The following is a 21,188-nucleotide window of genomic DNA, read 5'->3' on the forward strand; positions in this document are numbered from 1 at the left end:
CCTTGAGCCAGATTATCTCATAAATAACCTGGTTATTTGTCCTAATGTTCCAAATTCAGGGAAGAAAGTTTTCTTACTGAGTGGCCTCAGCTTCTTCCAGTGGAGGCTGTAACCAAATGCTCTTAACTTCAGATGAACATAAGCTCATGTTATTACTAATTATGCATTCGTTCCTAAACTTCGCCACAGCGCCTATTACTAAAACATAAGAACACAAACTTTATAATGAAGGGAATTAATTTGGGGTCAATCAGGAAGATACAACTGTTTAAATACCATTCACATGGTGAACGATCGTATGTTAAGACTGCACTAAGGTCGAGCCAATGGCCAGCAGCTGTTTTCGGGAACACATTTGGACATATTTTCTCATAATCTAGAGAGTTCACCTAGAGTGGGTTGGATGAGTTTGATTTGTTGGCCACAAAGAGGCCCGGGGCCCATCCCTGGTTGTATCGTGAGAGCTGTGTGGCCTTGACCGAGACGCTTGTAACCTCATCAGGCCTCCACTTCCTCCTCGGTAAGGTGAGTATCACAGGGCCTTTGCCTAACCTCGTATTATTGTCCTGCAGAAGAAATGAGGTTCTTGCCATGGAAATTCTTTGAAAGCTTAAGCCTCTGAACAAAACATAGGTTTTTATGGATACACACACACACACACACACACGCACTATTCATGATCTTTAATACATAATGTACGTCTTGTTGGATATGCTGTAGGTGTTTTGTGCTTTGAATGCACGCGCCTGGAGATCGCAGCCCAGAGCAGCACATAATAGGTGTCCTCTGTGGGATGTAACCTAGGTGACACTCTGCACACGAAGCTGCACCTGCGCTCACGGAGACTGGTGTGTGACGAATTTGGCAGATCAACCTATGCCAAGGCAGAGGGAACACAACCATGCAGTGGCAGCCGCAGGCCTGTACGTTAGTCAAGGCCACGCTGAAATACCGCTTGAACCACAGAGCTTTCCAGGACTCCTCTTTCCCCTGGAAGAAAAAAAAATCCTTGAAAAAAAATAATAATTCCTTTTTTTAAAAAAGATTTTATTTATTTCAGAGAGAGAGCAAGAAAGCATACGCGTGAGAGGGGGAGGGGCAGATGGAGAAGCAGACTCCCCGCGGAGCAGGGAGCCCGAGGTGGGACAGGATCCCAGGACCCCAGGATCGAGACCTGAGCCGAACCAACTGAGTCACCCAGGCACCTCCGCTCCCCCACCCAAATAATTTATCTCAAATCTGTGCACTTGTTTCACTTTACTGGTATAGCCTTGAACTTTTTTTCTGAAGAGTGCAGGGAGGAGCAGAGGGAGAAGGAGCGCAAAGATGCCAAGCAGGCTCCACGCAAGCCCAGTGCAGAGCCTGGCACGGGGCTTGGTCCCACCACCCTGAGATCATGACCTGATCCAAAATCAGGCGTCGGGTTCTTCACCGACTGAGCCACCCGGGCGCCTCTGGTGTAGCCCTGGACTTCATTTACCCACACTATCCCCCACGGCATCCAACTGGCGCCAAATAAGTAGGATTCCCAAAGGTCTGGGAGTTTGCAGCCTCGGTTCTGAACTCTGACCCTGACCCTGACTCATTCCTCAGATGAGATCCACCTCGTTTGCGTTTCTTCTGGCTTCCGAGGGCAGGTCACCTCAATAAGTAGTTAGCAAGCACCTGCCGCCGGCTAGGACTGTGCTGCCCAGAGGGACAGAGCGGAGGGCAATTTACGGCCCTTGCCTCATGGAGGCCACGCTCTAGTGGGGTGATAGACACCGCGCGAGCCCAGTCTCCAGACTAGGGGATCCACGGAGGAGTTCCCAGGAAAGGCGATGTCCCGTCTGAGACCAGGAGGCTGAGAGGTGTCGGCCACATGGGAGGTCACTCGAGTCGAAGGCAAGAGAGGCGGTTCCAAGGAGCACAACTGGGAGGCAAGAAGGCCGTGAAAGCTGCATTGAAGAGACTGAAAGATGTTTAGTCCCCAGGAAGGTAAACAGCAAGCAAGAGTCATTGTCCCCAGCCTGAGGTGATGAATCACCTCCCCGGTTTGGCCAAGACCTGGATCCCTGATTCATATGCTAAAGCCCTCCTGCCCAGCGTGACCCGTATTTGGATGTGAGGCCTTGGGGGATACTGGGATTTGGAGAAAATCTGAGAGGGGAGCCCCCCAGGAGACTGGCACCCTTAGGGGAGGATGAGGAGACCAGAGCTCCCATGTTCGCACTCCCCCCTCCCCCTGTCTCTCCCCCCCCCCCGTCTCCCCTCCGTCTCCCCCTCTGTCTCTCCCCCATCTCTTCCCCCCGTCTCCCCCTCCATCTCTCTCCCATCTCTTCCCCCCATCTCTCCCTCTGTCTGTCCCCCCATCTCTCCCCCCCGGTCTCCCCCTCTGTCTGTCCCCACCCCATCTGTCCCCCCATCCATCTCCCCCTCCTCTATCTCCCCCCATCCCTCCCCCCGTCTCTCCCCCTCCATCTCCCCCTCCGTCTCTCCCCCATGTTTTCCCCCATCTCCTCCCCTCTATCTCTCCCCCATCTCTCCCCTCCATCTCTCCCCCATCTCTCCCTCCATCTCTCCCTCCTTCTGTCCCCCATCTCTCCCCCCCATCTCTCCCTCCATCTGTCCCCACCCTGTCTGTCTCCACCCTGTCTCCCCTCCTCCGACTCTCCCCCTCCATCTCTCCCCCCTCCGTCTCCCCCGTCTCTCCCTCTGTCTCCCCTGCCGTCTCCCCCACCCCATCTCCCCCCCCATTTCCCTCCATCTCTCCCCCCTCCCGTCTCCCTCCATCTCTCCGTCTCCCCGTCTCTGGCAAGCAAGGACACGGGGAAGGCAGCCACCCGCAAAGCACTAAGAGGGAGCTCGCCTGGTCTCGAGCCTGCGGCCCAATTGTGGCCTTCCTGCTCGGAACCACGGTGACCAGTGTGGCCGGGCAGCCCCAGCTAGGTGCCCTGCTTCCCCGGGCCCCCAGCCCGCAACCAGCCCCCCACGTCTTCCCTCCACGGCTCTGAGCCGCGCTGTCCCGCCTCGCTGTTCCCTACAGACTGTCGCGGCCCAGGCAACCCTGTTATCACGGCGCCACGCCCGGGGCAGGGCCTGGGCAGGTGTTTGTCTCGAATACATGTCTAACATGTCACCTTTGAGTTCGGAGTCCTTCCGCTGACTGCAGGAATTTTGAGGTCGAGCCCTATGCTCAGCCCCGCGGCCTGCTGGCCTCTGGGCAACCTCTCCCCTTCCCGTTCTCCCTTCCAGCTACGCGCCCAGTCCCACTTCTCACTGGTCCTTGCCCTCCGGCCTTAGAATCCCCGCAGGCCTTTCCCTCAGCAGCCCCGCTGCCCCCCTGCACCCCCGTCCCCCTGCCCCCCTGCGCACCCCTTGCTCAGCTGCAAGGTCGCAGCTTCCACACCCTCTGTGGGGAGGCTTTCCAGCCTGGCTCCTGCTAGGACACGGCACTTGCTGCGCTTTATTGAAATTGCTGGTTGAAAGGTCCGCTCTCCTGCTGTCTCGGGCTCGAGCTGTGGATATCTTGGCCTGGACACCCCATGGGGGTGTCCTGTGCCTGGGAGGACGTCTAGCAGCACGCCCGGCCTTGACCCACCAGACTAGCCCCGATCACCTCCCCACACCCCAGGCCTGGCGACCAAGAGGGTCTCCGGTGTGGCTCCCCGTCCCCCGGGGGCACAGCACACGACTCGAGAAGCCCAGTGCCGGACCCTTCAGAAGGCAGCGACTGCGCCTGACCGGCCACGGCACCCAACCCGGCAGGTAGTAGAAAGCCACAAATCCAACGTGGCGTGGATGGCCCGGCGTCACCGCCACGAAGTCCTATTGAGCACACACACCGGGTAAGAAGGCTGCGCCCGAAGCGTGCGTGGTTCGGGGCTGGGTGGGCTCTGATGAGCCGGCGACACCGGGAGAGCGTGGTGGCCTCGGGACTACAGCCCATCCCCTCCCTGCCCGTTAGCAGCTGGCCTGGTGGCGACACAGTAGTGAGGCCCTAGGGTGGTGCGCACACCTCTTGGGCCGCCCTGCCCGCCCCTCTCCCCTCTGATAGAGCAGGAAGAAAGGTGCCGGCTCCCGAGCGTCCCGCATCAAAGACGTTTAAGCTTTTAATGCGAATCCTGATTAATTAACACGGGCGCACGACTTACATACATTTCAAGTCGCTTTTATCTCTGGGAGAAAAGACGCCTTTTGGCAGATACTTTCTGTTCACTGTCTGGTTCAGCATTTCAAAGGGCAGGCTTTGATGGGCTGGACGGGTTACCACTTTGTGTGCGTGAAGGGCAATGACTAGTCATTAAGGCACAGGCCCCTTTATGTCAATTCAAGGGGGGAAAAAAATCAAATTCAATCTCGGCTTCGTCCGCACCTGACTTGCGCGGAAGCCGGAGGGCTCGGGCTGGAGCTGGCGGGCTAAAGCAAGAGGGGGAGAGCGTGTGCCTCGCGGTCATCACGGCCACATCCTTTGCCTTCCAGAGGAAAGCGGACCTTTATTTAGCACCTGCTGTGTACCATGTCCGCTCTCCCACAAACTCTGGAAGACTCCGTATAATGTCACTGTGCACATTGAAGTCACGAGGTTCTGGAGATGGGGAGTGCTTCGCCCAAATTGTAGCAGGTGGGCCAGCCACGTTTAGAATGCCGTGGGCCTGGCCGTATTCTTTCCTTCAAGCTTACGTTCCCGCAGCTCCCCTGCTCTCCCCCCTTGCTTATTCACTCCCACTGGAATGGGACAAAAGAAGGGTTTCTTGTATATTTTTATGCAGTTCATTCATTCCACCCGGCAGTCCAAGTCTCATCCACTCAGGGCTCCTGCCCCACCCTGGACTCACCCTATGGGAACCCCCAGCCCAAATTTGGTAAGTCCTGTTTTATTCATCTTCCCATCTAAAGCATAAATTCGGGACGCCTGGAGGGCTCAGCGGTTGAGCATCTGCCCTCGGCTCAGGGCGTGATCCGGGGGTCCCGGATCGAGTCCCACGTCGGGCTCCCCGCATGGAGCCTGCTTCTCCCTCTGCCTGTTTCTCTGCCTCTCTCCCTGTGTCTCTCATGAATAAATAAATAAAATCTTTTTTAAAATGAAGCATAAACTCATAGCGAGCAGGGGCCTTAGCTTTCTTGTTGGATCCCGTGTCCTTAACGTTCCTGCAGGGACGGGCACAGAGCAGGTTTCAAGAATTAGTCGTTGAATATTTACGGGGGACCTACTACGACTGGTTGCTTCCAACAGCTATTTATCCCTTCTTCCTTACGAACACAATTCTCGTTTTTACCTGGAAGGCCATACCTCCGCCTAAATAACTAAAATGACATCCCCAGCTGCTTTGCAGTTAGGAGTGACTGTGTAGCGAAGTCCGGTCCCTAAGATAGAAGCAGAAGTGCTGTGTGGCACTTGCACGAAGCCTCCTCTTACTCTATCCTACTACCTAGATCATGCATACGATGGCTGGAACTCAAGCAGCCTTTTTGGACCATGAAGAGCAGAGCCACACCTTAGGGATCAAGAAGCAAAGACACAGAAGTGATCTGGGTTCCTGATGACTATGGAACTGTTAGAAGAATTCGGCCCTGTATCCCCAGACTTATTTTATGAGGGAGAGAATTAGACGTCTGCCCCATTAAATGCACTGTTTTGGGATTTTTGTTAAATTCCCCCAACCTGATCCCACCTTATAGAATCACTAAGCGTGGGGAGCACTGTTCTAGGCGGTGTGGGCTGTGCCAACATACTCACCCCGGGCCTGTGTGGAGCTCACAGCCTGCGGGGGGAGCTCTGATGCCTCCCTATCTGATAGTTATTTGACACACTTACACCCCAGTCATATTAATTTTCTTTTTCGTTCCCAAATGGTAATCACTACAAAAGAACAGATAAGATGCTCAGTGGGAGATGAATTGGGAGGTACCACGTACAGCAGGGGGCACCATGAAAATTTTCACAGAGAAGACACCCCTTGAGCTTGGCTTTGAATATTCATGAGACTTGGGATCTGCAGGGAATGGGATGAAGTTGAACACCCCAGGAGGAGGAAGCATAGGATGCATTTGGGAGAAAGCCAGGGAGTCTGTCACGTCAAGTGCATGAAGAAAGAGTATCCTCTGGTTTTTAAGAGCATGGGCTCTCCGGTTAGATGTCTTGGGTTTGAGTTCCAGCTTGACTGCCTGCTGGGTATGTGACATGGGCTGAGCCACTTAACCTTCAAGAACTCTCTGTTTCTCATCTGTAAAATGAGGATAGTCTCTACTGCCTTCCAGGGGCCTGCCTGGATCCAGGTAAAAATGGAAGAGGAAATCCTAAAGGTTAGAATTAAGTGAGTCCGTACGGATAGAAGGCTCAGAACAGTGGCTCTCTGAGATAAGCATGGCCTGAACGTTCCCGTGACTGTCCTGGCGAAAGACAGGAAGGGCTAGCTGAAGCCACAGCCAGCAGAGCCATGAACGGCTAAGACGTTAGCCCGCTATTGTGAAAGCCTCCACAAGCTGCTGAAGGTTTGTAAACAAAATTACGGGTGACATGATGAGAGTTATTTAGGGAGAAGTCTTCGTATGTCAAACACTTGCGACGTTGTTAGGCTTCCTCTCCCACACTCACCCCGTCAGCCTACTGACCTGGGCTCTCCTCTTCCCAGGGCACACCTGCACTCAGCGATTCCCCAAGGCCCTTCCTCTGTCCCTGGGGCTCCCTACCTGATTGCTGACTTAGACAAACCCGGTTGCTTTTCAGAGACCTGGCAAAGGAAGCGCTCTGGCTCACAGCTCCTGGGCCCAGAGGTTCCCATGGGATTTGCTTTATAAAGCATGTGATTCCTGTCTCACTCCTCCACTCTTTCCACCCCTTCCGGAGTGATGTTATCAATGCTGACATCCTGACTCTCCGCCTTGAAATATAGGCCAGTGCTTACATCATAACTGGGTAATATGAGCCCTTTTTTCCCCTCCTTGGTGACAGTGGGAACCATGAACCTTCGCAAGTGCCTGCAGAGAAAGTTGGCCATACTGTATTCTATGGACTGAATTGTGTCCCTCCCAAAAATGTATATACTGAAGCCCTAACCCCCAAACATAGTAGTTTTTGGAGATAGAGCCTTCAGGAGCTAATTAAAGTTGAATGAGGTCAAGAGGGTGGGGCCCTAACCAGAGGTCATTGGTGGCCTTCTAAGAAGAAGGGATTGGGCACCTGGCTGGCTCAGTTGGTAGAGCATGAGACTCTTGATCTCAGGGTTGTGAGTTCAAGCCCCACGTTGGGTATAGAGATTACTCAAAAATAAAATCTCGAAAAAAATAAAATAAAAAGGGATCTCTCTCTTTTCCTCACCCTGCTCACACACCCACACACACCAAGGAAAGGCTATATGAGGATACAGAGAAAAGGCAGCCATCTGCAACCCAAAGACAGAGCTCTCACCAGACACTAATCCAGCTGGCACTTTGATCTTGGACCTCCAGTCTCTAGAACTGTGAGAAAATAAGTTTTCTGTTGTTTAAGCCAACCAGCTTGTAGAATTTTGTTATGGCAGCCCAAGCAGACTGATACGGTGTGTGTACATTTACTGTGCATTGTGATGTCTGCGGCTGCGTGGATGCTCTTCTGGGCTTGGGGGGCAATCGGAAACCACCGCAGACAGCAGAGCTGCACCTCTCTATTGAGAGCTCAGCAACAACCTCCTAATCGTCTGTGCCAGTTGGTAAAAGAGGCATTGGATTCTCTTGTCCAGATTCTTGGCCGCCACGCTCAAAGTCAGAGTGATAGTCCACCTGTGGCCATTTACCAGCCACAGAGCGGTTTCAGCTTACCTCCTGATCCCCCTTCTTTTTAATTTACATTTTATTGACATTTTAAGCATCTTCCACTTGAGGGGTCTGCACGTGGCCACCAGTGAGACTCGCATCACAGCTATAAAGAATATTACAATGCAGGTACTATCAAACCAGGGGCCTGCCTGGATCCAGGTAAAAATAGAATAGGAGAATTAAAAAAAAAAAAAAAAACTTCAGGCATATTACTGTTTCACCCAATTTTTATTCCTTCGAAAGATAACATGGCGATGAATATTCATAGTGAGAAATGTGAGGCTTCGGCCTTGGAAGCATAATTATTGTTGTTATTTTGAATTTCATTAGCACTTTATATGTGGAGAGCCCATTCTGGTGAGGCAGTTTGTTCCTTTCCTCCTTTGCCTTTCTCCTTCATCCTCCACCCCCCCCCCAAACTCCCTGCCCTCTTCCAAAAGCTAAATCAGATACTGTCATTTTTAAAGAAATGAAAAATCAGGAGTGAAGAGGGGAACTGACTTTGACATAGAAATCACTGGCTGTGGCAATGGAAATAATCACTCTAGGGAAACCTGCTCTGAGGCTGTCGGGCCATCCACATGTTGATGGTGGAGCTTCACGTGGTGTCTGTGCATTTCCCCGCCTCCTTGAGGAGCCAAAGGGGAAGCCTGGCTACAAGCTGACCCTGAGCTGGCTCCCTCCACCTATGTGCCTGGTGACCCTAATGTCACACTGGCAGGAACTGAGAGTTTTCTGACTAAGGAGGCATGGAAGGGAGCTGCTCTTTATTCAGTTGCTATGTTCTTGGGCATAAGTATGTACGATCATTCTCCGTCCCGGTTGCCTGTCATTGCATGATAAACTACCCCAAACTCAGTGGCCTAAAACAATGATTTATTATCATCACTTACAGATTAGGAGGTGGATTGGAGTTCAGCTCTGTAGGTGAGGCTCCTCAATGGGGTTGCAAGTCGGCGGGGATTTAGCTCCATGCTGAGCTTGCCTGCAGCATCCTAGCTGGGAAGTCTCTGCTCCACGTGTTTGTCATCCTGCTTCTGAGACCAGGAGGCTAGCCCAGACTTGCGCTTCTCCTTGCGACTAAAGAAGCCTGAGACCTAAAGCAGAAATACACAGTTTCAGAACTGGTCCATTGTCACGTCCGCCTCTTTCTTTTGGTCAAAACAAGTCACACAGCCAGGCTCTGGTTCAAAGGGAGGAGGGCAGGGGATAGAGTCTGCCTCTCTTGAAAGAGCAACTGCAAAGACACCTGGCAAAGGTCACAGACACTGGGAAAGGGAGGGGATTGGGCCTTGGTGTAATCCACACTGCATCCCATTTTTCAGATGACTCAGGGGGTATGTGGCGTAGGCTACCGTATGGTGAAGCCGGAAGTAAGTATTTTGAACTTCACAGAGCTTTCCCTTCCTTTTGACCCGTCTCCTACAGTTTGGCCACAAAGGCCACATTCATGTGTGTGTGTAATTTATATATATATATATATTTTTTGAAAGATTTATTTATTTTTAGAGAAAAAGAGAATAGGCAGGCACAGGGGCAAGAGCAGAAAGAGGGCCAGAGGGAGAGAATCTTCAAGCAGACTCCCTGCTGAGCACAGAGCAGAGACAGAGCCCGACCCAGGCTTGATCTCACCACCCCTGAGCTCATGACCTGAGCCGAACCCAAAAGTCGATGCTTAACCAACTGAGGCAACCCCTCAAAGGCCACATTTAAACTTGCATCTATACTCCTCAATCAGTAGTGTCTTTCAGTAGGAACATTCCAGAGAACTACCCTCATGCAGTCACTCTTCTTGTTACTCTCTCTAATAATTATGATTATGATAAGGAAAATGATGATAATGATGATGATGGGAGCTTCCGTTTCTCGTAGTCTAAAATTGATTATGAGAGGGAATATGGAGTAGTGGTTGTAACCAGGGGTCTGGAATAAGGCTGCCTGAGTTCAAATCCTGACCCCAACATATATTATTTGTGTGACTCTGGATAAGGGATTTTGCCTCTTGAGTTCTAGCTTCCTCAAATATCAAATGGCAATCTCTACCTTTCCTAGTTCTTAGAGTCGTTGAGCCAGTTGAAATGAGACCTTCACAGCATTTAGCCTGCTGCACGTTACTGTTTATTATTATTGTGCTTTTTGTCGCCACGTGCTAAATAGGGACCTACGCGCTGCCCATGCATTATCACATTTAAATCGCACAATGATTAGAAAGTAGATCTCTGCGGATAGTTGTCTACTTGACCTAAAAGTTGATTTTTTTTTTTTTAGGCTTGCTATACGCCCATTAGGATCTGTGATCATGTCAACGTGTCATTTATGGAAGGTGGTAAAAAGTCTCACCGTATTCTTTCAAGCCAAAAGGTGCTAGTTTTGGAAAGAGCCATGCATTCCCTTTTGGAGCGTCATCCTTCAAGCCCTGCAAAAATTGCCCTTTCTCTCCGAGTCCATCTGTCCTCACCACCTGCTCTTTCAAAACATAGATACCAACACAAAACCTTAGGTGATCTGAGAGCACAAGCTGGATGGATTTTATCTCCCAGGGGCTGGTGCCCAAAGCAAGAGAAGCTGGACTTCAGTCTTGGCTCTGATGATGGCCTCCATGATTTAGGAATTCCAGGCCTGCTCCTCATTCCTTGAGTTCCTTCCATCGTGCCATGGAAGTCGTCAGCCACAAGCTCCACAGCCACGTCTTTGGAGTGAGCATGTGGGCGAGGCAGAAAAACGTGACAGAAATGCTTAATAATCAGAAATGCTCCCAGAAAAGGGCATTGAGGTCGGACAGTCATGGATTCAGGTTTTTGATTTACAGATGATAACGGCATTTAGGCTCAGCATGCTGACAGCCTCTCCACAATAGTGGAAAGGGACAGAGGTGTCATTCAGCAATCAGAAAATGACCAACCGATACCTATCCCTATAAATTTCATTTTTACCCCTTGGGTCAGCTTCTACTACTCATTTTCTTCAAATGGATGCAAATTCCTCCCATCTGTCCGGGGATTTGCTCTTAACCTGAGATAATGGGAATCAGCAGCGAGAGAAGGATCTTCTGCTCTTTTCTATCCATTATCACTTCTCTGATTATTTTGGTGCCCTCGCATGTGATTCAAGGATAATCAGAGTTTGCACGTTGACTGCATTATGAATCCCTGGTTCTCAAGCTTTCCCAAGCCACCAAGGAGCATCTAGAAGCCAAGTCTGGTTTGCTTAGCACTGAATACTGTTTTTCTAACACAACGCCTGATGCAACACAAGTACTCGGTAAATTCTTGTTGAACTAATGAGTATATTAGGCTCCTTAATTCTTGAATCTCTCTCTATAGCTCTTTAATTATTCACTTATTCATCCATTCATTTGTTCAACAAACACGTATTAGGATTGTGCCTTGGAATTTTGCATGAGTGAAACAAGACGAATCAGACTTTCTCTGGCTTCAAGGTACTCAGAGTACAGGAAAGGAGCTAAGACTTTCTATCAGTCAGTTATAGCCACAATAACACTATGCAATAATGCCACTATAAAACTCAGCGGCTTACAATGGCAATCATAGATTCTCACTCAAGCATCTGATGGTTACCTGGGGGAGTCTCCTGATTTAGGCTGGTTTGGCGAGGCTTGTCTCCAAACCATGGGTTAAGTCCAGATCTGCTCCTGAATCTGTCACCCTACTTGGGCCACTATAATAGCCTTGGCACACATCGTGATGGCCAATATCTCACTAATCAATATGGCCAAGTTCAACACCAAAGGGTTCTGGAGGAGTCTCTCTACCCACTGTGGGAGGAGAAAGGGCATAAATATCTGCTGGACAGTGATCTAAAGTCTCACAGCCTTAACTACAAATAGCATATGTGATTTAAAAAATACTGTGTTATAAATCAATTACACAAAGAGGGACGCCTGGGTGGCTCAGCGGTTTAGCGCCTGCTTTCCATCCAGGGCATGATCCTGGGGTCCCGGGATCAAGCCCCATGCTGGGCTCCCTGCGTGGAGCCTGCATCTCCTTCTGCCTGTGTCTCTGCCTCTCTCTCTCTCTCGCTCTGTGTCTCTCATGAATAAATAAATAAAATCCTTTTAAATAAATAAAGAAAGAATAAGGGTGTATAAAGGAAAATATAACTATTATATACAAAGAATGTGATGAGAATCAGAAATGGCCAGGAGAGATGAATGCTGTATGTGTGTGCAGAGCTAGTTGGGGGGAAAAATAACCTAGACAGAGGTAATAGGAAATTTGGGAGTGTGCACAGGGCGTAGTAGAGAGAACTGTTTTGATGATGGTGTAAGTTGTAGGAAGAAAAAATAGTGGAGGGTATTATGCTGAGTGAAGTAAGTCAATCGGAGAAGGACAAACAGTGTATGTTCTCACTCATTTGGGGAATATGAATAATAGTGAAGGGGAATATAAGGGAAGGGAGAAGAAATGTGTGGGAGATATCAGAAAGGGACACAGAACATAAAGACTCCTAACTCTGGGAAATGAACTAGGGGTGGTGGAAGGGGAGGAGGGCGGGGGGTGGGGGTGAATGGGTGACGGGCACGGAGGGGGACACTTGACGGGATGAGCACTGGGTGTTATTCTGTATGTTGGTAAATTGAACACCAATAAAAATTAATTTATAAAAAAAAAAGAAAAAATAGTAAGAAAGTAGATCAGAAAGAGTGTCTTGGAGCTTAAATACTATGCTAATCGGTTACATAAGACTCGGGGCAACCAAAATTAATTAGAGAGAAACAGGTGAGAAAGCTAACGACAAGAAAAAAGAGTGCATCCTGCATGGCAAGGTAGGTGTTAGATAATCTTTTAGCTCCTAAGGATCTCCATAGATGTCAGGGAGAATGAACTACCAGTAGACTCAGGTGATGAATACTACACATTACAGCTTTTTCAAGTATTATTTGTTTCCCAGTGAATCTAAGTGGGCATCTCAGACCTCAGGCTTAATGCCACAAGTGCACTATATCTCCCCTGTGAAGCCTCCTCCTGCTTTCCCAACCTGTCCCCCCCAAAATGATGTCACCATGGATAGGATGCTGAATGGGTGAGTCCTTTAGAGGAGGAAGTGCGTCACGGAAGTCCTCTCTCCAAGGAAGACATTTGCACCGAGACCCAAACAACAAGAAGGAACAAGTGAGCACCCCTTCTATGTCAGCCATGCAACCTGGGATGCATAATGCAAGCTCCCTTGCCTCGGTTTCCTAACTGAGGGATAATACCCTTCCTTCCCAGGCTTCATATGAAGACGATTAAGTTCCTCACAAAGTGCTTAGAATAGTATCTGGCACACCAAGTAACTCCATTCTAAAGGTGAAGACAGACAAGTAGATCCTTTAAAAAAAAATCAATTAATTTTTTAAAGAGAAAGAGCATGAGGGGGTTGGGGAGTGCTGGCAGAGGGATAGGGAGACAGAGAATCCCAAGTAGGCTCCATGCTCAGTGTGGAGCCCTATGAGGGGCTCAAGGCCACAACCCTGAGATCAGGACCTGAGTGGAGATCCAGTTGGAAGCTTGGAAGCCCAACCGACTGAGCCACCCAGGCAGATACTTTTAAGGTTTCACGATGTGTGCTCTGTTCTAGGTAGTTACAAAGTGCTGAGGGTGAAGCAAGGAGGATGCCTAACTCTGCCTGGGGCATTGGGAAGGTCTTCCTAGAGGGAATATTAAAGCAGAAAAAAGATAAATTAACATTTATTGAATAGTAATGCTTGGTGCTAGGGGACTTCTCTTACCATTTATAGAATTTGTTTTTCATAAACAACTTTGTGAGCGAGGTACGATTATGCCCATTTTACAGACGAACCAAGTCACTGATGAAACACCTTCTCATGACATTATGGCCGAGTTACTGTTCTAAACCAGGGCACCTTGTACTAAACCCACAGCAACCTCTACGTTGCCAGTTTTGCATTTGGCCAAGAAAGTCTAGAGTGCTACGACAGCTAATATATTTTTATTACATTTTTATCGATTATTAATATTGGCTTGGCAGAGTGCTTCATGCTTTTAATCCATTAGGTCATTCAACTCCACGAGGTAGGTATTTTTGTTGTGCCCAGATAAAGAAACTTAGGTTCAGAAAGTTTGATTTCCCCAAGGTCACACAGTAAGTGTCAGAGTCAGGATTTGAACTTAGACCATCTGACACCAGAAGGCATGAGCTTATCCTCCGCTCTGCTGACTCTCGCCCAGAGGTGGGAAGAAGCTTGGAAGTAGGAGTGGGACGATTTGATTCAGGACCCGATTCTTCCAATTAATCATCTCAACCTTGGGTAAATCACATCTTTGAATTTTATTCTCGCCCTTGTAAAGGAAGCTAAAAATTCCTGCCCTGCTGGCTCACAGGTTTATAGAAGTCAAACGTTATGCTGAGGAATGTTCCAACATTCAATGTAAATGGAAGTTGTTGTTGTTTTTATTTTAGCCTCAGGCAGAGAAGAGTGGAAGTAGCCAGGACAGTCATGCCTTGAAAGAGAGGGAACAGTAGATGCCTTCAGATACCTGGAAAATTTTCATGAAACTTGCCCCATAGAGCTTCCCTCCAAATTTTAGACTTTGAATCAGTAAGTGGGAAATTCAACAAGAAAAATATAAATCAGTACCTTCTGTTGGTCGCAGCCAACCAAAGACAGAACCAGGTTTGAATGCAGATAATGAGTTTCCCACCAGCAGCGTATGCAAGCTGTAGGACCTCATGGTGCGTGAGATCACAATGGGGAAGTCTGCACGCTAGAGAGGCGGACGCCTGGACGCCTGCGATAGAGTCCTTGGTAGACTCCCGCTGTCCTCTCCTGCGCAACTCAGAGCCATCCTCTACCTACAGCCAAAGTAGCATTTTTAAAAACGTGTATCAGACTGTGCCATCCTCTTACATAAAATTGCCCATGGCTTTCCATTTAAATTAGAATTAAATCCACACTCCTTACCGCGGCCTGCATACACCTGAATAACGTAAGCCGTAAGCCGTACTAACTTGCCCACACTCATTTCACCCTTTTCTGGTCTTCCCTCTCAACTCTCTAGCCCCACAACACAACATGTTTGGCTCCCAGAATTTAGCCAGGTCTCCCCCAGGTCCTTTGCACTCACCGCTCGCTCCCTCTGCCTGGAGCCCTTCTGACCCTCTTAGCCATTCCAACTCCTACTCATCTGTCCTTGTTTCTGACGAGGTGCCACATGTTCAGAGATTGGTCCTCCAATATCAATTAATAACTCTTTCATTATTCGACTTCATAGAACCATATTCTTTTCCATCACAGAATATTTAAACGCTTTCAGTCATATAGTTTGTGCTTTATTGTGTTAGGAACCGTTAGCATGAGATCTACCCTCCTAACAAATCTTTATGTATACAATACAGTATTGTTAACTATAGGCACAGCAGATGTTGTACAGCACATCTCTAGAACTTAATTATCTGTCATAACTGAAACTTTATACCCGTCGAATAGCAATTCCCCATTTCCTCCTCCCATAGATTCGTTTTTGATGATTTGTTTTTGTCCAACTCTTGATTAGACTGTAAGCTCCATGAGTGTAGGGACCACTTTAGTCTTGTTCGTTGCTATATCCCCATGCCTGGAACATAGTGATTCCTGAGGGAGAGGTGATAGGAGAAAGGGAAGGAGGAAGAAAGGGCTCTTTGAGTTCAAGCATTTTTTTTTCTTTGTAAAAAAATTAAAAAGAAAAATAAATAAATTTTTAAACCCCACAAATAAACGAAAAAATCACGTATCTATTACATACAATGCCCAGAGCTGGAAAGAGGGACTTCCAGCAGATTTTGCTGGAAGCCTCGCTAGCATGACACGGAGTGCAGGCAGCTGGACCTTCAGGAGACAGAGGGAGCCTGCCGAGCCCCAGCCTTGCTGAGTCTGCAGATTATCATACAATAGTCATCAAATATAGCTTGGTAAGTAGGTCAGGAGCGGGGGATGTCCTGTGCCTCTCTGAGATACATCTGGGCGAGGCCTCGGGAGTTATGCTTGCAGGAGCTCCTGAAGATATGGGAGAGAGACAGTGAACGGGGCCATGGAGTTAGGAGTCAGAGCAGTGAGACCTCTGCTGTCGTGAAATGTGCATGAGATGTGCACGGAAGCAGGCAGTCTTGGGGTGAACCCACACCATCAACCAAACTAGCACTTGCCCTTGAGTGTAATAGTCGGATGGTATCATTCCCATCGTAGGCAGGAAGAAGTGACACGAGAAGAGATAAGTAACTTGCCCAAGGCATCCTAGCTAGCAATCCTGAGAGTGGGTTCTGAACACTTAGTTTATCCAGGTATGAAGGCTGTTAAATAATATCAGCTAAAAAATCAAAACCAGCAAGCATCACCAAATGTAAGGATACACACTTCGAGAAGAAATCTGCCATCTTCCTCCTATGTTCAAGGTCACACAGGTTTAAGTGGCAGAGCTGAAGTTCAAACCCAGTGTTGTCTTTATGCAAGAGATTGTGCTCCTAATATTCACCCATCCACCCATTCATTTATCCATCCATCCATCCATCCATTCATCCATTCATTTAGTCATTCATTCGACAAATAATCAATGATGGCCTAACACATGAAAGACAGCAGGGAACCAGACTGGCAGGATTTCTGGTGGCCACCAGCATTTAGCAGGGAGGACAAATACTAAAGAGCACATCTGCAAAGTGGTTTTCATCATCTCTGTTACAAAAGTATGGGCACTCTTAGCCCTCTTACTGTGTTGTTGGAGAAGGTCACCCAGAGGACATGGCCAGCAGCTGGCCGTGAGCTGACCTGGGGCAACTAGAGGCCCCCCACCCCCTTCCTCTGCCTGTGACACGTACATTCAGATGAGGGGAACGTGAAATGCCCACCTTTCCCACAGCTGGAATTCGTTCAAAGAGGCAACCCTGAGAAAACAATGGGTTGTTGGGACCGTGTAATGGTATAGGACTGAATCCAGGCCCCTGTATGAACTTTTAAGATCTTGGCAGGTAGATGTGGAGATTGGCTTATTTTGTGGCAGCCCGAGGCAAGCCTATCTTGGAGTTCCCTTGCTTATTAACACCGCCACCTACCAATCTGCGTTCTTTCCTCACTCCCTCCTTCCCTCTGCGTACTGGGGCCAGTGTTGAATTTCTACACAAAGAACTTGGAAAGACTATTAGATGTCAGTTGCCAAGCTTATATGAGGCCATACGTTTTCCAAGTGTTCCCAGTTGTGCCCATGTGAAGCAGCGGTTAAAAATTCCATCTTCAGGGACACCTGGGTGGCTCAGCAGTTGAGCGTCTGCCTTCAGCTCCGGGCGTGATCCCCCTCAGGGAGCCTGCTTCTCCCTCTGCCTGTGTCTCTGCCTCTCTCTGTGTGTCTCTCATGAACAAGTAAATAAAATCTTAAAAAAAAAGAAAAAGTTCCAACTTCCCAGGTGGTTATGAGAATTACCAAAGAAATAAATGTATTATATGCCTTATACTAGGCACACAGATAATGCTGTAGAAATAGCCACTCTACGCTGACATCACCTTTACCAGTTCAAATATAATAGTAAAAATAAGGTGTTGCAGAAAGGAAAATGACCCGGTATTCTATAGCAGAGAAGAAAGCTTATACTTTTCATTAGTAATAGACATTCTAATGCACCAGGTGAGCAGTTCAGCTTGAATAAATACAGAACAGATACTGCAAGGATTTTTTTTTTATTATTCCCTAAGTAGGGTCCCAGAGAGAAAAGATTCCAGACTGGAAGAGCCAATGGGACCTGAAAATAGGATTCTGAGAATACACCAGTAGTAATATTTGTAACAAAAGAGATCCAAAGCAACATCGCCGGCTAATGTGTGTTAATGATGAAGGATGACACCTGTAACAGGAGGGAGGGGACACGAATAGGTTAAATGATTAAGTAGGCAATGAGATACAGAGATGTGGGCACACGCAAATGAATGATGGGGGTGAATTAAGATGAGGGGCCGTGAAATAGAAAATGCAAAAGGAGGAAGGAGGAAGGAGGAAAGAGACGGAGACTTTCAGGGAGGATTGGGAGGTTTGCAACTGGATGGTGCAAGAAGGGTCGGAAATGACTGCAGTAAATCACAGAACAAGAAGGGGTTGATTTAGAGGACCGAGGACAGGGAGAGCAGAAGGTAGTGAAAGGTATGAGCTGGAGAAAAAAGATAATAAATTTGAGAATTGTTAAGGGAAAGAGTCAGAGAAGTACTGGGTTGAGGCAGAAATCAGTCAAACAGATGCAAGTGGAAATGAAGAAAGACAACGGTGATTAAAATATTCTTTCATTTTTCATGAAAGAGGAGTTAGAGACAATGGTAAAAGTTCGCTCTAAATGAGATATAGTGGGAATGCTCTGAACAGGGAAATGAGAAATAGAGGGTTGGAAGCAGAGAGAGACAAAGAAGTAACGGGAAGACCAAATAAATAGACATTTGCGAGTAGAAGCAAGCTAGTGTTCCTGAGGACCTACTGGGTGCCACAGAGCCCCGGGGGCTTCCATTTATCCCTGCTGGCTCACTCAGTCTTCCCATGACCCCACTTATGGGAAAGGACATGAAGGCTCACAGACGTTGTAAATCACAGTGAATTAGCCAAATAGTAAGTGGTAGGAGAAAAGAATTGGAACTTACACCAGAGAGGTATCTGAGTTGGAGAAATAAACGGAAGCGATAGGTGCATTCGCAGCGGTCTATTTTGGATACAACAACAATAGAAGAGAAAACTTCCAGATTGACCTTACTCTTGTAATTAATTGATCCTGTACCAGCTGATGGAGCTGGGCTGGGCTCTAGGGGGCTCAGGGGGTCAGGGAACTCCGGGGAGTCAAGGTGATCCCAGGGGTCAGGGGGCTCAGGGGGCTCCAGGGGGGCTCAGGGGGCTCTAGGGGGTCAGGAGGCTCCAGGGAGTCAAGGGGATCCCAGGGGTGAGGGGGTTCAGGGGGCTCCAGGGGGCTCCAGGGGGTCAAGAGGCTCCTGGGGGTCAGGGGGCTCTAGGGGGTCAAGGGGCTCCAGGGGGTCAAGAGGCTCCCAGGAGTCAGGGGACTCTGAGGGCTCCAGAGGGTCAGGGGGCTCCAGGGAGTCAAGGGATTCAGAGGGCTCCAGGGGGACTCAGGGGGCTCCAGGGGCTCAGGGGGCATCAGGGGGCGGGCAGCTACCCCACGAGCATCTGGGGGGCAGTGGCCTAAGGGTAGGAAAAGAAACAATAGGCCGGGTGATGAATGGAGTCAATGTGCAGCACCAAGCAAGGCAGGGTTAAAGCAACAACCGGGGTGACAGGCCAAGTGAAAACCAATAGGGGTTTGTGGGTTCGAGGAGGATGGGTGGGAGATGGGGCTTCGATAGAACAGAGGTGGAGCAGGGGATAGAGTAGGGTTTCCTCCTCAGCTGGAGTGTGTGTTCTAGAGCTCACCCCGAGGCTTAAAGAAGAAAGACATTAAAATAATTAGTTGATGGGGCACCTGGGAGGCTCAGCCTGTTAAGTGTCCCAAGTCTTGATCTCAGCTCAGGTCTGGATCTGTCGTTCACGAGTTCAAGCCTGGCTTTGGGCTCCACAGTGTGCATGGAGCCTTTTTTTTTTTATTTTATTATTATTTTTTTAATTACTTGACTCATGGAAAGCTGGGAAAGAGGGAAGGAAGGAAAGGAGGGAGGGAGGGAGGAACAGACACATGGATAGAGGGAGTATAAGGTGCTCATTGTAGAAAATCCGAAGGACTCAGTTTTTCAGCTGCAGAATTACTAGTAAATGCGTGTCTTGGAGTAAAGCTAACAAATACGCGATCATTCACAGACAGGGCCTGGCTCTACCCCGTGTTCGCGTAGCTCGGGCTAGCTCGGCCTGGGTGGCTGCGCACCGAAGGGGAAGTGGTCTGTTAGCTGACACGGGTACGCAAAAGGTAACAAGGGGAAGTCTGGAGGGAGATCTCTCCGGGCAGAAGGAAGGGCCTGTGTGAAAACACGGGCGCCAGGAGCCTGGACTACTCTGAATAGAGAAGAGATACCTGCGGCTAGGACGGAGGGTGGTGGCGGGGAAAAGAGTGAGTGAGATGCCGGATGATGTTTAATTCGCTCAGAACTGCAGTGAGAACCTAACATAGGCCAGACATTTTCACACATGAGGCCTCATTTAATTCCCATAGCGATCCTGAGACGTGCGTCCTGCTTCCCCCAGTTCACGTGAGAAAATGCAAGGTCTAGTAGGGCCATTTAGTAACCGACTTGACCCAGTAGATAAATGGCAAAGATGATATCAAACCAAAGCCTGCCTGTCTCTCCAGCCTCTGCTTTTCCAACTAAACTGCCTCAGCCACGTGGTATGGATGGAAGGGAAAGAAAAAGGAAGAAAGAAGGAAAGAAAGAATGAAAGAGAGAAAGAAAGAAAACAAAAGAAAGAAAGAACGAAAGAAAGAACAAAAGAAAGAGAAAAAAAGAAAGAAGAAAAGGAGAAGAAAGACTAGAGTATGGGGTGGGGGAGAAAAGAAAAAATGTCACAAAATGACAAAATCTGAAAGATGAAGCAAAATGGATTTGCTGAGAGGGCAGGGAAGGAGGATGAGACGACCAGTGGAGTCAGGGACGGGGGTGCAAGGGCACCCCAGAGGACAGCAAGTTGCCTCAATAATGAAATGTCATTAATTAACTCAACAATGAAATGTGACCGAGGGAAGGGGAGAGAAGGGAGACAGAAGCTGAGGCGGACGAGAGTGGTGCCACCGCGGCCACACGGGAGACTGTGGAGTCGGAGCAGAGAAGTGGCATCACCTGGGAGGGGGGGTGACGAGGCCTTGTCCTCGCCCTCCCCGTCGGCATAATGGGGATGCTGCAACCTAACTCCCATGTCGCCGGGAGTTCGCATCCGAGCAGCTGCTGCGGTTTCCGGGTACCGGGATGTGAAGCCCTGGGCAGGGCGGTGGGCAGGTGTGGTCAGTGGGTGCTGGCACCGTGGGCGGCCCCCAGGGTGCGAGGACCCGTGGGGAAGTAGGGGTCCGGCGGTGCTCCTGCCCCGCGAAGTGCACAGCGGACCGGCCTCTCCTCGGCCCTGCCTCCATCTCTGCCCCTCGCCCTGGTCGCGCGTCCCCCCTTCCCCACGAGCTCGGCCCGCTGCCCTCCGTTGGCTTCCAGCGTGGGCGCCGTCCCTCGGGCGGGCGGGCGCCTTGGTCGCAAGCAACAGACACCAATTCCGGCTGATTTCAGCAGAAGCAGAATTGAGTAGTGAGCTAGATTACCCCGAATCTCCAGGAGGGCGTGGGATCTGGGCAGCGTGCGGGAGGCCGAGAGCACCAGGCCACACGGCCTGGGCCCCGCCAACTGCTGTCCCGTCGCTGTCAGGCACAGACAGGGCGGTTCACGCCCCTGCCGCTGCCAGTGCCACCGAGCTCCCGGCCGGGGCCCCACAGCCGTATCCTCTGGTGATAACATCTGGATGGAACTGCCC

General features: G+C 49.4%; 1 non-coding gene across 1 annotated transcript; it reads left to right on the top strand.

The window, feature by feature from the left end:
• Window positions 1-7,160: 7,160 nt before the first annotated feature.
• TRNAK-CUU (transfer RNA lysine (anticodon CUU)) lies at window positions 7,161-7,233 on the top strand. Its single transcript has one exon. It is a non-coding gene; the product is annotated as a tRNA-Lys (tRNA).
• Window positions 7,234-21,188: the final 13,955 nt, after the last annotated feature.

This window comes from Nyctereutes procyonoides, unplaced genomic scaffold (genome assembly GCF_905146905.1).
Source record: "Nyctereutes procyonoides isolate TBG_1078 unplaced genomic scaffold, NYPRO_anot_genome, whole genome shotgun sequence".
Lineage (NCBI taxonomy): Eukaryota > Metazoa > Chordata > Mammalia > Carnivora > Canidae > Nyctereutes > Nyctereutes procyonoides.